Here is a 17,002-nt window from a genome sequence, read left to right as displayed (position 1 = left end):
CTGCTGCGTAGCGCCCTGGGAGCATCCTGGTCATCATCCCTGCTGATGATAACTCACGGGGTAAACTATCTGCTGAGTCATGACAAAGCTTCTGACCCTGAGAGGAGGAAGAGCGAGTCAGCAGATTTAAAGTGACAGCAGGGGGGGGGGGCTGCATGTCGCATTATATTTGCAGATCTTTGTGTGTATCTGTGCGGTTTATTGATCTGTGTGTGGGCGAGGCACAATCATTTTCCTCTGAAGTCATTTGAATACATTTGCGTGTTTATGTTTTATTGATAATCATTTTATTATTTAGTTGTAAACGAGTGAATTACTAACTGCCCCGGCGTTGGTCACATGTGGCTCCACACAGACTGGTGATGATTTGGCGTCTGGAGCTCCTGTTTCCATAGTTATATCACGATGGTGCACCCGACACGCGCTGGATGGTGCTTAGGAGTCATACATTCAGCAGAGCGAGATTTCCAGCACAAGAAGCTCGCTGCCATGGTCAAGCTTAAATGGCCACGGTCACCTTTGGAAACCCAGTTAGCTGAGGCCTCGACAGGAGGGGCTGACCAGCCTGCAGTGGAGAAACTAACAGACGGATTTCAGAGAGGTGTTGATGTGCTTCCCGGATATTGTCTTGTTTTTGTTTTGAAGCTGAAGTTAATGGCATTAATGATAGGAAGTTGTGACTCTCTCGGAACATTCTTAATCTGAATGAAGATAAGACTGAGTGCATTATCTTCAGTACTAAATTCATGTCAAACAATCCAGCTTTAAGTCTGGGAGCTTTGACTTCATGCGCCAAGCAAACTGTCAAAAATTTGGCTGTGACGTTCGATTGCAGCGTGAAATTAGCAATGTTGTCAGAACGAGCTTCTTCCAACTTCGTCTCCTGGCTAAAGTTAAGCCTTTTCTTCACAGGCACGATCTAGAAAAGGCTATTTACGCCTTTATTAGTTCAAGTTTAGATTATTGCAACGCTCTTTATGTTGGTCGAAGTCAAACATCCATCTCGCGTCTTCAGCTTGTGCAAAATGCTGCTGCTCGCTTTTTAACAAACACATCTAGAAGTGCACACGTCACTCCGGCTCTGTTTACACTACACTGGCTTTAGAATTGATTGATGACAAAACTTATTTATTTAGAGCGGCTTTTAATACGCAGTAGTGGCGCAACAACTTCCCTCTTCTTCTGATGATTTTAGGTCACCTTATTTCTAGGCTTCAAGTTTTTTTCAGAAAGACTGGACAGCAGAGCAGACAGGCGACGTGCCGTGCAGCGTCTTAAAGCTGTGTCGCTCAGTCTCTTTACGACTACAGCTGCTTTTATCTGGATCAAACGTGCAAATGAACATCACTTTTATGTCCGTGGTGACAGCAAAGGTTTGTCTTTGTGATACTTTAACGTTTCTTTTAACGGAAGAATCACAATTGTGGCCAAATAAGTGTTTGCAGTTTATAGTGTAACCAGGCCTGACATTTACGTGATTATAGCCAATAACAGAAGCCTGTTGTTGACGATGGATGATGTGTTTGGTAGGCCTATGTCTAATATCCTTGTTTATATTAGGAAAACGGAATGAAGCCCATAATTAACATGACTTTCTACTGAGTTACATATAAAATAAAGACAGGATCTCTTTTGCAATTATCCTCATGACTCTACATTATTTAACTTCTTAACCGATCCAGTCCTTCTTACCTGTTGAAATACCTTTAAATAGCCAATGCCACTTATTGACTGAAAGGTTATTTCTGCCCTGAAATGAGTTGATTATTTTCATTAGGGTTAGAGTTGACGGAATGCAATTGTCCCCCTTTATTGTTTAACATATATAACATTATATTTTTAATGACATACTGACCAAACCAAAAATGTCCCGTGTCTTATTGTTATGCCAGATGAACAACCCGTGGCTTTTGTGCGCCAAATGGCAATTTTGCGTGTGTATGACATGCTGCAGTTTGCAATAGCGGTGCAGCACAAAGGAGAGTTTCGACCTTACGGCCGATGTGCTAGCAGGTAGGGTTAGCTGGTCGACATGCATGTATTTACTAACTTCTGTGACGGCGAAGGTTAGGCTAAGTTGCCTCGGGGGGCTGTCGACTCCTTAAACACAAACATGGCTAGCTGGCTACTGAGAGCGTCTCATACACACAAAATCGCAATAGCCAGGTTTTTTTTGGGTGACGCCTGAGCATGAGAACAGGCCGATATGAAAAAGAGTTACTTGTAGAAACAGTCGTGTGTGCGTTGTCTTCACCCTCAATTCGTTTTACAAGCAACTGCCCACAACACGCAGGTGTGTTATGCTGGCATGGACACATCTCTGTCTGAACTCCCCAACACCTGGAAACACACACTGATGAGGAAAATAGCTGAAGTTCTCCTCTTGGCTAGCTAGCCACTCAGCTACATCCAAGAAAAACTAACAGTGGATATGAGATCAGGCTGAATAAAGAAGTGAAATGAAACGGTAATTGACCCTTCGCTAAGCCACGCCCTGAATACGCAGGGTCCGACACTTTCATGGCTCGTATGCAAAATGTTTTCCAGCTTTCCTGGGGCACCTGCAATAGTTACAGTCGCTACCCAGGGAGGTTGAAAGGAGAAGGACGTCTTATAAATCCAGGAAAATGTCTGCGGTGGATTGTTCCTAACGTGATGTTAGTTACGCAGCAGTGAATATGTAGGTCTTAAGCTTTGCCCTTGATTTTAACCTTCGTTGGATAACTATGACCTGGATGACTGAGAATCTTCATAGACGTCTTAAGGCATGATTTAAAAACCTCAATCGAAACAGTTCTGAAAATGCTCGCTCACAAATCGTTTTCTTCCTGACCTTAGGGACACTCGGAGGACCGGTCCCCAGAGAGCGCAGCAACAAGCTCAGACCGATACGATGGTGCAAGGCCGTTCACTATTTTATACGTTAGCACCTTAAACTCTGTTCTAACCTGAACAGGGAGCCAGTGCAGCGAACATTAGTCACAGGTAAAGCAGTAAAGCACAGTGCTTAGATACAAATGTAATAAAGTATAAGATGTCCGTTAATGACTTGTTTATAATGCTATAATTTAAATATCGCTGTAGAAATAGTTTTTTAGGCAACTATAATTTAGCACAAACCCGTAACTTCATCTCCGGGATTTTGGCTGAACGACATCAGCTTCACATGACGGAGTCGTCGGATTCATTATTATTATTATAAAAAATAAAGATCAGCGCCGCTTTAAGTTTCATAAACATGTCGGTGAGGGTGCACGTGTTGCAGGGCTGCAGGAGTTTCTAATTTTCTGGTGTACGAGGCGACAGCAGACACTGTCCTCCACATCCTCAGCTCAAGGTGACTCTCCAACAAAAGCTGCTGCTGTGAACACACACACACACACACACACACACACACACACACACACACACACACACACACACACACAGACACACACGCTGCTGCTGCTGCAGACACAAAGGTTTGTGATCTGATTAGAATTATGATAACGACACACACACAGTGATTTAAAATATGATTTGAATTATGATGTGTGCTGTCGCTTATTCGCTTACACACAAAGGTTTCGAATTGATTTAGGAAAATGTGCCGCACACACACAAAAACACAGATGAGATAAGACTTAAGATAAAGAATGAATCTTATTCAGACACAAAAGATTAAATTATGACATGAATTATGATGAAAATAATGCTTTCTGGTTTCCTGTCTTTGGCTCTCTTGCTCACACACGAATCAGCAGAGGACACTATGGATGTAAGTGTTTATTAGTCTCATCGTTGTGATATTAAAATGAAATCCTGTGTGTGTGAAGCAGAGATGGAAAGAGCTGATGAAGAAGAGGAAGGAGAGGATGGTGATGTAGGGAAGAAGAGATGAAGGAGGAGTAAACAAAGCGAGAAAGAGGAGGATTAAGGGAATAAAGGAGCGACTGGGGGTGTGATTAGATTCGTCCTCTGAATATTTGATGAGCTCGTTCGCAGGCCCCGTGAGGAGGATGACGCGTGAACAATGCCGCTCTGGCAGCACACACAATTTAAATGTAAAATATGAAACACGTATCTGAAGTTTGAACGTTTCACAGCCCATTGTTGGAGAGAAGCTGCCCGCGGTCGGTCCAGGACAACAGGCTGACGGTGAAGGTGGAGGACAGTGACGGGGTTCACTCTGCAGTAGCTGTGTATATTTCATACCTCATGTAAAAATACCCAACCTGTTCTCATTCCCAGCGTCTGGTACTAACGCGCATGGCAGCCTTTGTTCGGCACAAAATAAGAATTTCATTCTCAAGCTGTCGGAGTGTTTGTACGTGAAAAACTGCATCCTGTACAAAGTGTATGAGCCGCGTTAGCTGTCATGCTAATGAACTTGTTGAGCATGCAGCAACAATCGGTCACATGTTAGTTCATATTACCTGTAACACACAGACGGCAGGTTTCTCCTGCAGGCTGCTGGTCACTTTCCATTAGAGTGTAATCCATCAGAGAGCTCAGAGAGAGGGTTCACACACTCACACCCCTGATCTTTAAAAACACCTATGGAACATAAAGCGGGCGTAAATAAAATAAAATGTTTTTATTCATGCTAGCAGCGCAGCTCTTTGGACCGAAACGTCTCGGCAGCTGTTGGATGGGTTGGGATGAAATGTGGCTCAGACCGTCATGTCCCCTCAGAATGAACTGTAGTGTCGTTGGGGATCATCTGCCTTTGCATCTGGCGCCATCATCAGGTCAACATTTCTTTTCTCCGCCTGCTCAGAGTTGGAACCACCTTTTGTCTGGTCTTGCAACATTTTTCTTTGCAAATGCCTCAAGATCAGCCACTGATCTCAGCTCACGCAGGTAGAATAGAAGGTTGTCAGGGGGGTGAATCAGACCCAAAATCAGCCCTACGACCTCACTGCATGATGGTTTAATGAAGCTCCGTCACAATCTGAGACTTTCTGATGAACTGTAGCCGGTTGGTTTGTATGTTGAGGCTTTTTTTCTTACATTTTATTTAAAAAAACAGGGAGCTTAGAAAATGTTGAGCCAGCCAGCGTGTTGGCGTGGGTTGTAGCAGCAGTCCCATTGTGAGAATTTGGTCCTACAGTGTGGACAGACGGACGTGGGCCGCAGGCCGTGAGTCGTTGATTTGATGAGCAAAATATTACCACGTTTCTCGCCGTTTATGTTTCGTTCTTTCATTATTCCGTTTCAAAACCAAAAAACAAACCAAAACAGATCAACAGAAAACAAAAAAACAGACACTGGGTTTTGTTTTTCTGTTTTTAAAATAAAACAGAAAAATACTGATTTTGATTTTTAATGTGTCCGATTAGTTTAGTTTGTGTGTTACACTTAATAAAGCTGCAGCAGATACATCTGGGCGATGTGCCTGATTAAATGTGATTAAGATGAGCTTGAACATCAACATGTATGTGGTTAGAAAAACCGGAGGCTCACCGTTCAGTTTGTAACTCACTAGCAACTGGGACAGAAACAGAAGTCGCCTGAGAATCCTCCGGTTTTTAAGATTTCTTCAGTATCAAATTAATTCAGTGATAGTTGTGAGTCCATCCAACGGTACACAGCAGACAGGAACTGTTAGTTAAATCGGTGAGCTGTATATGAACGAATCGTACATGGATTAAAAGGTTTGGGTAATTTTTGTTCAGCCTCTACACGGTTTCCACCTGAGCTTTATTTATTAGTATATTTATAAGTTGCGCGGCGCTGCGGAGCCTCCAGCTGCAGGAACACGTGGATTAGACTCTGCATAAAACAGGAACATCGAACTTCATCCAGCCAGGGGGAACGAATACTGAGCGTCCGGTTCCACTGGCGACACAACATGCAGTAGGTGTAGCGGTTAGGGAGCAGCGAGCTGGAGCGTACAGGGCGAGGGAGGGGAGGTCGCGGGAACGACCTGGTGCGCTGCGGACGGTCGGTGATCGTTCTCTCTGGTTGGATGAAGCCTGAACAGCAGGCGCACGTGTTGGTTAGTTTGAGAACCAGCAGGGATACGACACCGGTCACAGATAGAACAAAGCGCAGCTGCTTTGTTTTTCCATTTTGGTTTTAAGACAGAGAAACCAAAGAACGACTTGTTTTTTTGTTTTTTCTGATTTGGTTTTGAAACGAAATAACCACAGAACGAACCGTACACGGATTCTTCAGCCACATTAGCACAGAGCTGGGCTTGTTTTGGTGCGAACGCCTGCTAACAGCTCGGTGGCTCGAGAAAGAAAAGTTGATTGTGTGAGCTGTTTTTATCCTTTTCCCTTTGTTCAAATAATCATAGCTTTGCAGAACTGAAAAATGATCAAAGAGTTTCAGGGTTGCTCGTCTTATTATTGGTGCTTAGAGGCTCTCAGTGCTGCTGACTCACATCCTGATAAAGATCCAGATCCCTGTCCAACGCTGGCACGCACCAGGTTATACCTCGCTTTAATCTGACATACTCAAGGTCACGGTGAGGGTACGGTGGCCAGCAGGGACAAAGTTTTAAAACAGGCAACCACCAAAGACTGCGAGTTACTCAAATATGTTATTTCAAAGTTTCCCAGGCGGCAGCTCGCGCATACAGATTAATCCACCAAAGACTCATTTTCATGAAAGTATATGCTCAGCAGCTGTTCTCTGACCCTGTGTGTGAGTGTGTGTGTGTTTTATATGAAAACATTAACTTTGATGAAGTGCTGCCATATGGGCCATATTTCCTTTTCATTTTACCTCCCCGTCATGTGTAAGATGCTCAGATGTTGTGGTCTCCTCCTGCATACATTACAGACCCACGGCTCACTCCTTCAGCGCGAGGTTGTTGACTCTGTGTGGCTCTGATGGGACCTGTCACAGGATCTGAGGAAGCTTTTTTTCTTATTAAAATCCATCTAAACTGTCTGTTTTATGAAATCTGTTGATGTGCTACAGTGTGTGTGTGTTTCTGCAGCCGTTAAAGTTTCGGCCCTGCGGGGTTGAACGTCTCTGATTTATTGCTTCGATACCAGTGAGAGTGACGACTTAAAGCTGCGGAAGTCGATGGATGAAATGAAAACTCTCATGCATTTATTTATTTCATGCATTTGATTCTGTTCAGGTTCAGTGAGGCTGCACTGCTGCTGTTTAATATGTGAGCTGTACGTATGTGTAACCAAGTGTTTACATCTTGAGGGAGATCAGACTGGGATGATTCTGCTGCTTTTTCACACCAGACCCTCTTCACTGAAGGCCGGTGATGTCAACCGCATGTGAGTGTTTGAGGTTTTGATTACAAAGAGGACGGTCTAGACAAGACTGTTCACAAAGAAGTTTAAAACCTGAATTCTCAAACCGGTGGCCAGAACACAAACGTGCAAGTTACATTATGTTTCTCTGGCCGGTAACATCGCCGTGATGTGAAAGATGTGAAACGCAAACAGACCGTGGAAAAACACTTTTAGATCGAGTGGCCCCTCTGACGTTCCCACTTTGGGTTTACTAAAGGAGTAAAAACGTGTGTAACTTTGATATCACCAGCAAATTAACATGTAAGATGATAACGGTGTGCACGGAGAATGACGTCTTTCACCAGTGCAAGATAGCATTTGGAGCCAGTTCCAAGAAGGAGTCACGCAGTACCTGCCATGCCCACACTTCTTGCAACTCGACCTGACTTCTTTTCTCCGTGAGATGGAAGAGTTTAGAAAGTTGCGTGGCGCTGGTCGGTGATCGTTCCCTCCGGCTGGATGAAGCACGATCTGCTGGCATTTCCTCGCGTCTGGGTCATTCCAGCATACTGTAGCTGTTTCTGTAACTGCTGTGTTTCCCACAGCAGTTTTTCAGGTGTGCTGTCCCAAGTACTTCTCAGGCAGGATGGGCAGGTACAGACGATTTCCACATACTCGGGACGCACTGAATGAAACAAACCGAGGTTTTTACGCAGCTGCTTTCCCTCCAGACTCTCCATGGAGGAAACCCTCATTTAAATACTCCCACCTCCATTGTGTTTGCATCTACACAATAATTCTTAGTTAATCACCCATAAAATGTATAATAACGCGTGCAAAATTTTAGCACGTAATTTAGTACTCTTTATCCGAGTGTTAGTAAATTCGGCCCTTTGTGTTATAAATCCCAGTTCACATCGTCTCTGTATGTTTAAAGCCTCTCACCTGTGCCCGCTAGCTGCCATTGAGTCCCTCGCCAGGAGATAGTTTGTGCTTGGCAGTGGCTCTCAGGCTGTGGTTGGTGTGAGACGGGTGTGGCCCCTGCACATCCTGGGTAACATCTGTGACGGCTGGTTTACTCCCAGGGGAACGGCGGTTCACCAGAAGCCGTCGCTGCAGAGAGACGGCTTCCAGGTGGAAGTCTGCCCTTTGAGAAATGCTACGAGCGGAGGGGATTTCCTCGCTCGGATTTTCTGCCTTTCTCCAGGGAGTCTGAAGGATGTTTGGTTCCTCTGTTGAACGTTATGGTGAAATACTGTGCTCCATTCTCATCACGTTTGAGGATGAATGAGTCAGGTCCTGATTCCCCTCTTGCATCCAAAGTGCAACTGAATTTAGCACCAAAGACCTTTTTACTCTTGTTTTATTGAGTCTCTTCTAATCTTCTCTGTTTCCTGCTGGTTGGGTCACTGTTCTTAAAAAATACAGACACAGGCTGGGAAGAATTATTAGACTGTGCTGTAGAATTGCAGGCATAAATCTAAATGAACCAGGAAGAAGGTGCAGTCAGTCCTCGCCAATCATTCAGTGAGTTCAGGTCGCTCCCATCTAGCTGTAGATATAACCTACCAAGGTGCAGGACCAATAGATTCATGAATCTCTGTATCTTGTTTGTGAATGGTCTACATGTTGTTTGATGGACTGCTGCCAGAGAAAGACATTTCCAAGGGCGTCACTTTGTGTTGAAAAGTGATGGGGACATTTAAAGGCCCAGATTCGGGAGTGACAAAACATTTAGCCCACAAGATGTGAGGATGCACAATATTGTTATTGGTAAGATATTTTAATACTATTTAGACTAAATATTCATTGATGAAATACATGAATATTTATGCCAATATTTATTATACCAATTTATGGTGGAAATGTCTTTATTTATATAAAGGAAAGCACAAAATTCACCTGAAGCTAAATTTAAAAGCTGATACCAAAGTAAGAGTTATTCATTTCAATAATATACACTGAACAAAATTATAAAGGCAACACTTTTGTTTTTGCCCCCTTTCATCATGAGCTGAACTCAAAGATCTAAGAGTTTCTCTATGTACACAAAAGGCCTATTTCTCTCAAATAATGTTCAAAATCTGTGTTAGTGAGCACTTCTCCTTTGCCGAGATAATCCATCCACGTCACAGGTGTGGCTTAGACTGGCCACAATAAAAGGACACTCCAAAATGTGCAGTTCCATCACACAGCACAATGACACAGATGTCGCAAGTTTTGACGGAGCGTGCAGTTGGCATGCTGACTGCAAGAATGTCCACCAGAACTGTTGTCCGTGAATTGAATGTTCATTTCTCTACCATAAGCCGTCTCCAAAGGCGTTCAGAGAATTTGGCTAGGAATTAGCCCAAGACCTCCACATCCAGCATCTTCATCCTCCAAGATCGTCTGAGACCAGCCACAAGGACAGTTGCTGCAACAATCGGTTTGCATAACCAAAGAATTTCTGCACAAACTGTCAGGAACCGTCTCAGGGACGCTCATCTGCATGCTCGTCGTCCTCATCGGGGTCTCGACCCGATTGCACAGCCATTGAAGAGGAGTGGACCAACACTCCACAGGCCGCAACCAACAACCTGATCAACTCTATGTGAAGGAGATGTGTTGCACTGCGTGAGGCAAATGGTGGTCACACCAGATACTGACTGGTTCCCAGACCCCCCCAATACAGTGAAACTGCACATTTTGGTGTGGCCTTTTATTGCGGCCAGCCTATGGCACACCTGTGAGGTGGATGGATTATCTCGGCAAAGGAGAAGTGCTCACTAACAGATCTTGACAGATTTGTGAACAATATTTGAGAGAAATAGGCCTTTTTTGTACATAGAGAAAGTCTTAGATCTTTGAGTTCAGCTCATGATGAATGGGGGCAAAAATAAAAGCGTTTATAATTTTGTTCAGTGTGTATTATTGAAATGAATAACTCTTACTTTGGTATCAGCTTTTAAATTTAGCTTCAGGTGGTTTTAGGCATGTGCTAACTAACAACAAAGACGCATACTTCAGATGCTCAGCGAAAAAGGAGCGCTCCCAAGTCAGGAAGGGTCAGCTTTGCAAAGGCTGCAGTTCACAACCTTTTTGGGCGAGTGATGAGTGAAACGTTCCCACACGTCTTTGGGCGTTTTTGGGCTTGAAGGTGTTCATAGCATCACACATTGTTTACTTCTCTCTAGTTTATTTATTCAATATAACTTCATCCATGATGATCAAATCAAACCTCAAACTGCTTTCAAAGGCCCAGTGCAGCGTTTGTGTGTGTTTTTAACCATCAAATAAAGTCATCCATTCACTCACGGATGAAGGATGAAGGATTATTTTAGCCTGAAAACAGCATATTCGTGTGAATAACTGAAGCCACTTTGAAGAACGGGCTGCTGGACTTCCTGTTCAGTGTGTTTGAGTTTGAGCAGCTGGTTTTCATCCACTCAGGATCTGGCTGTAAACATGGACGAGTGTTCTGCAGAGAACAGAGAGAAGATGCAGACATCACAGTTTAATCAGGCACACAGGAACGCTAAGTCAAGCATAATCAAAAGCTTATTTCCCCAGACATCACCAGTCCTCATATCCTGTAATTTGTTGTTGTTTTTCATAAACAGCGAGACGAAGAGGAGAAGGAGGAGGACGTACAGACAGGTAGACATAAAGACGGACAGACAGACGAGGAAGCTGCTGAGTGCAGAAGGGATTTGGTTTCTAATCCCAGCGCTGCGTGTGAGGCGTCTCCTTCACTTTTCCTTCCCCACTTTGCTCTAATTATCCTGCAGAGAAACAAACTCGATTTGTCAGCCGGAAACTTAATTGAAGTTTCCTCTTGGAAGTCATTTTGCAGCCGTAAAGGGCGCTCAGAGAGGACAGGCGTCGTATTATTAGTAGTTTTAATAGTTACAGTGCTGTTAATTGCTGTTGACATAGTACACAATGTACTATTCACAGTACTATATAATGCTACTATTTTCTACTCTTTCTTTCGTTACATGTAATACTTCATTCTGTAGGAACAGAAAATGACGTCTGTCACACAGAGACAGACAGAAGATGATTCAACATGGAACCGTTTCACCTGTTTCACCGTGTTTTAAGCAGATTACTGCGTAGAAATATCCGAATAACAAAAACACCATGCATTTTAAGTACAAACGTTTAACTTTCAGTGTCGAGACACGTGATTATGTGATTAGGTAAGTGTCAGGAAGGCAGCGTCTTACATGGAGCAATGTATGAAATGCTAAACGTTCTCTGGTTGGAGTTTCTCACATGTGAACATTTGCTGCTTGTTTTATATCATAATGGTCTTTGGATTTTGGAAAAAAACAAACTGATGACGTCACCTTGGACTCGTGTAAAATGTGAAGGACATTTTATAGATTGTAACGCAAATACAAAAAATATGTGCAAACAAAATTACACAGCAGATTAAGAGCTGCAGCCCGACATGGGGTGCGTTTCCCGTCCTGAACTATCTTGGTACGATACATCGTTAAACTAACAAACGTTTCCCAAAACTGTCTTTTCATATCATAGTCGTACCGACAATAAAAAAAAAATAGAAAATCAACAATAGTCAAGAATATAAATAATATATAACCTAATCATTTAGGTTAGCCTACATATAGTCTATATCTTTAGCAAACTATTAGAAGATATTTAGTAAAATAGGTTTAATTTGCAAGTATCTTCGTGTCAACACTTTAACGCTATTATGAATCCCTTGGATGCAACTGATATTGTGGTCTTGAGAAAAGTTCAGTGCGATAAGTTGAGCTTGAGTATGTTCTCTATTGAGACTGACACGAGTTCGACTCCCGTGAGTTCTCAATTTATCTCTGATATAAAGGCAACAAAAACTCTCAGGGATTTATTCATTACACTACTTTCATGGATTGTATGCAGTCCCTTTTTATATTTATGTTTGTAATGAAGACTAGAGAATATCCATCTTCCTCAGAGGCCTGGAAATGTATACATGAAGGTAATATTAAAAGTCTTTACATTCTCTGTTTTGTGCTTTAACCTTTGTACTGGCTGGCTAATATTAAATGAAGTTATTGTGAACAGATGGGTAATCTGTGGTCTACAGACTTAGTACAGACTGAAATAATGCAACCCTTCCCATGACCCGACAAATACATTTAAAAGAATCTCCAACTTAAATATGTTTGTACAGCAGGATTATCTAACATTCCCTGCTTAAAACACATCACATCCACCTCAACACTGCATTTTCTGCTATCTGTGACGTAGTCACTGTGAACTGAGCTTCTAACCACAGGTCAGGAGCTGTAGTTCGATTTATGCAACTCAACGACGGTTGGTGTGAACGTTCGTCAGAACTATGGTTTCGGGGAACACCTGCGTCGCTTAGCGATGGTTCGTAATGTGTAAGTTACCAACTTAGTTATCTCCGTAGTTCGAACTAGGATTTTGGGAAACAGTTGCGTCGCAACTGCATATTTCCACCCAAGGAAGTTGCTACCGTAGTTAGCACTGTCGCCTCACAGTTTCCAGGTCATTCAGCTTCCTCCCACCGTCCACAGACACGCAGGTTATTTGGTGACTCTAAATTTTGAGTGGTTGTTCATTTCTATGTGCCCTGTGATGGACTGGCGACCCTGTGACCCTGCACGGAGAGGCGGTTATAGATAATGTGTCTAGTTTAAAACCATTGCTGAAAACGCTTCTTCTGATGAAAGACTTCAGAGTCAGTGCAGCAGAACCAGAGATGTCCTCCTTTTTATTCTCACATTCTTCTTCTTTGTGAAAACCTGGCGCCTACTTTACCCACAATGCAACTCAAGTGCTGACAGTTAGAGATTGAGGTGTGCTTGCTGGTAGCCTGCAGCAGCTACAGAGGTCGGTGAGCTTTCTAGCTCCACACCATCAGACTTGTTTCAGTTCCTAACTTGTTTAGCCGCCACGGACTCAAGTGACATCACTCGAGGACATTTACCCGACTTCCCTCCCTCTGAGACCCTGAAGGCATCGTATGACAGATCAGAAGCCAGAAACCTGACAGTTAATTCATCCATTTCCATTCTCAACGGAGGCAGATCAAACTGCCTCTGCATGCAACTGGGTAGACCAACATCCAATCAGAGCAAAGAAAGGTGTGACATAGCGTAGTCGGTAAGTTAAACTTACCAAATCCTGTCTGAAGTACGGTGAGCACGACTTTCCTATCAATAAAGGTTTTAAGACACGCAGGTGTTTTAGAAAAAATATACCGTCCAGGTTGTTTAAACTGACGCGTTCCTCTGCGATCTGGTTCCCAGACTGTGGAAATACATCATCATCTATAAGTAAAAAAAACATTTCTTCACAAATTATTATTGTTTAATTTTATTATGACCGTTTCTGTTCAATGTGTTATCTTTAGTCCTTTATATTATATGTGTAATATAATCATTTATATTCCATCATTGTCAATTTCTATACATCATCTAGATAATATGTCAAAAATCATTTCAAGGACAGGAATAAAGTTTGGAAAGTCAAGAACATATTTCATTTAATTTTATTAATTATTAATCCTATAATTCTAATGACTTCACCATTCAATATCATTTATATTCTCATTGTTAGCTTCTTTGCTTCATATATATACAGTGTATATATAGTCCAGAGAGCAGAAAGGACTGGATTAACAGCAGAAGGCAGTAGTGATGTAGTGATCACAAGCGACAGCAACACGACAAGCTCAAAAAATAGCAAGGGCTGAAAGTTCTGCCTCTGCGCACAGCTCCTGGCAGCTATGTGTAATTATTAGCCAGTCATTTATTCATTATGTAGTTAATTCACTACAGTTACTTTAAATTAAGGAGGGGTGGAGTCAGGCTGCCGTCTGATTGGCTGCGGGAGGTCTATTATGATGAGGAGGAGGGCGTGGCCTGCAGCCGGAGACGCCGGGCTGCTGAGAGACGCCTCACTGTGCCGTGTGGACCCGGACCGGACGCACCGTGTCCCTGTGGCGGTGGTGGATTAATACCTGAAGCGGCTCGCTGCTGGCTGGAGGAGGATTTTCCTGCCGGTTCGGTCCCGTTTTGTGGAAATACCCGGAGCTGTTGTGGATTAATGGGACTGTGTGTTCGGGCTGGGCTGAGACGGAGTCCGGCTTCCGTCTGTCTCGTGTTTCTGAGGAGCCGTGGACACAGAAAGGTGAGTTTCTTCTTCTTCTGGCGTTTTCCTGCAGGAAACCTCCGCTCCAGCTCCTCCCGGTAAATTACTGTGTGTGTGTGTGTGTGTGAGTGTGCGCGCGCGTGCGTGCCCGCCCGGTGCTTGCTGCCTTTGTGCGCGTGTGTCTGTGAAGTGCGTGCGTGTTAATGCATCAGGACGCAGCGGGTCCGGGTTTAGGCTTTTTTTGCGCGTCATGGGATGAAATGTGTGCGTGTTTTTTAGTGCGCGTGTGTGCTTGGCAGCTTTGATTGATGGCTGTCAATCACCCAGACACGAGCACGCGCAGCAGCAGCAACAAACCGCGGAGGAGACGGAGTGTCCGTGGAGCTTCATTATCTCCCGTCACCTTCCTCCCGGCATCCGGATGCCTTAACTTCACTGACGGACTCTTCAGGGTCTGCGGGTCTGAGGCTCGCGGGGGGGGGGGGTTCGTCTCTTTTCCTTTCTCCTGACAAACCCCCCACATCACCGCCCTTCCTCGTGCATCCTGCACATTTCAGCTCCCCCAGCTCCAGAGAGGCTCCGGCTGGGGGGTCTGGATGGTTGTTATCAGTGGATCGTCCACATCTCCGTCTGCGATCCGGATCCACTAAGTCCCTGAGATGCAGTCCTCTAAGAACAATGTGTGACTCCAGCTCCTGTGCTGCGGGGCAAACCTGCAACTGTTGTTTATTCTCACTAAGGGATTCATCATTTTTGTTTATTAAATGTCCAAAAACGGTCAAAACGTCCCCAAAGTCCTTCTTTTGTCCGCCCAGCTGTCCCGAACCCACATGTGTTCAGTGTGTGACAGAACACAAACACAATGATTTAACACACGTCTTCTGTCTGTAACTAACCGATTAATCCACGGTTGATCAGCACCACCCAGTCCTGATGGGTCACAGCAAGGACGGGTACTGAGCCGGATCCAGGATTTCTCTCGGAACAATAGACTCAGACTTAATTTGCATCAGTGAGAGATCTACCAGCAACAATAGACTGAGAGCCCAGCGCTCTCTGAGGGTTTGACAGGATGTGCAAAGTAAATATTCATCCATCAGAACCTGATCCTGGATCGGGTTTGATCTGGATTCTTAGGATCGGCTCAGGCCGTCCAGATAAATCTGCGTCCTCATTTAGATCGTTCCTGAGCTCCGTGGCTGCAGGACGTTCAGTCAGAGATGGAAAAATGAATCCGTTAATCTAATTAGTCCCTCAGCAGAGAGTTGCCCGGCCAGATTATTTTAATTGTCCAGTAATCTGTCGATTGTTCCGTTGATCAAACGATTTAGTTGTTTTGTCTATAAAATGTCAAGAAAAGGTGAAAAATGTGGATCAGTGTTTCCCAGAGGCCAAGGTGACGTCCTCAAATGTCTCGTTTTGTCCACAAACCAAAGATATTGAGTTTACTAGAAAATATTGACATTGAGGAAGCTGGGATCAGAATTTATTTCAAATCGATTATCAGAATAATTGGTGATTATTTAATAGTTGACAACAAAATGATTAATCGCTGCAGCTCCGCTGTTGGATAAGCGGCTGTCTGTGAGTGATGCTGACAGACTGACTCTCTGGTTAAAGATCTTTATCGGCCGTTTGTTGCCTGGAATCTGTGTCCCTGTTTTCCCGCTGACAGCCTGATCTGTGACAGGAAACTGGCCTGTATTTGTATGGAAGCCCACATCATGTTTCTGGACCCTGAACGCACGGCGTGGATAAAGATGGTAAAGCGATAAAGAGGGGAGAAACGGGCGTGTCTACACTTGATACGAAGACAGCGGGGTGTTTAAAAACCTGCAGAACGTCTTTCCTTTGGTTCCTCATGTTTTCTGCACTGTGTGCTCTGCATTAGTTTTCCTGTTTAAATCCTTCAGGGTAAAATCAACACCGCGGTCATCTGGCCAGATAAGACCCTGATCGGGGATTTGAGGGTCAACTCTCAGAGGAAGCAGCCTAAGTTGTCCTTAAGTGGCTTTTATTGGCGTCCCGTTAACCCGGCCATCGCGTAGTTTAAACCGTTAATGCAGGACGAAGACGAGAGAGCCGCCCGTCTGAAGGTCGACTTCCTGCTGCCGCTGGGTTGTGTTTTTATTACTGTGCGAGTCGGTGAAATGCAGGAAGCATGGCGTTCCGCTAATTAACCGCCAATTATGAGCAGGGCATTGAATTATTAATGTCAACAGCGATGCTTTTTGGCATCAGAGCCTCACGGCGAGGCTGCAGGAGTCAGCGGGCCGGTGAGAGCGATGACGTCAGCGTACATGTGTTCACATACAGAACGAGCCGGGAGGTTAAACTCACCATTCACCACCGTTTAGCACAGAAAACAGACTTTTACAGCCTGACGTAAACGTTTATGAGCTGGGTTCACAGCTGACGGAGCTCTGTGAGACATAAAATTATTATTCCTGCAGAAAGAAATCTCCCAGAATCAGGAAGGTTGTAAAATGCTGCAGGGTCTCGTGCTCAGCTGGAGTTGTGATAACGGTCTTTAAAACACAGAAGTCGCTCTGTGTTTGTGTGTGAGGCGTATATCAGGGATTAGTTTGGACTTCGGCATGTACGAGATATATCTTTTAAATTTGGACTGTTTGACTTAAGAGATTGTTGTAGATTATGTCTTTTGCTCGTGGACTAATTATTTGAGCTCTTAGACC

General features: G+C 44.0%; 1 protein-coding gene across 5 annotated transcripts in view; it reads left to right on the top strand.

Moving 5' to 3' along the window:
* The first annotated feature begins 14,077 nt into the window (after positions 1 to 14,077).
* LOC119906713 (semaphorin-6D-like) overlaps positions 14,078 to 17,002 on the top strand; it is a 195,838-nt gene continuing 192,913 nt past the window's right edge. For 2 of the 5 annotated variants that reach the window (XM_038724033.1, XM_038724034.1), the window contains exon 1: positions 14,081 to 14,345. The gene's annotated coding sequence lies outside the window, so the exon portion shown is untranslated. Of the gene's footprint in view, positions 14,346 to 17,002 lie in introns of all 5 variants that reach the window. The other 3 variants (XM_038724036.1, XM_038724035.1, XM_038724030.1) reach the window with 3 other exon arrangements.

Source organism: Micropterus salmoides, unplaced genomic scaffold, assembly GCF_014851395.1.
Source record: "Micropterus salmoides isolate LMB-PRFRI ecotype aquatic unplaced genomic scaffold, ASM1485139v1 Ms_hic_scaffold_17, whole genome shotgun sequence".
Classification (NCBI taxonomy): Eukaryota; Metazoa; Chordata; class Actinopteri; order Centrarchiformes; family Centrarchidae; genus Micropterus; species Micropterus salmoides.
Note: the sequence above shows the minus strand (reverse complement) of the source record. Positions and strands in the feature narration are given on the sequence as shown.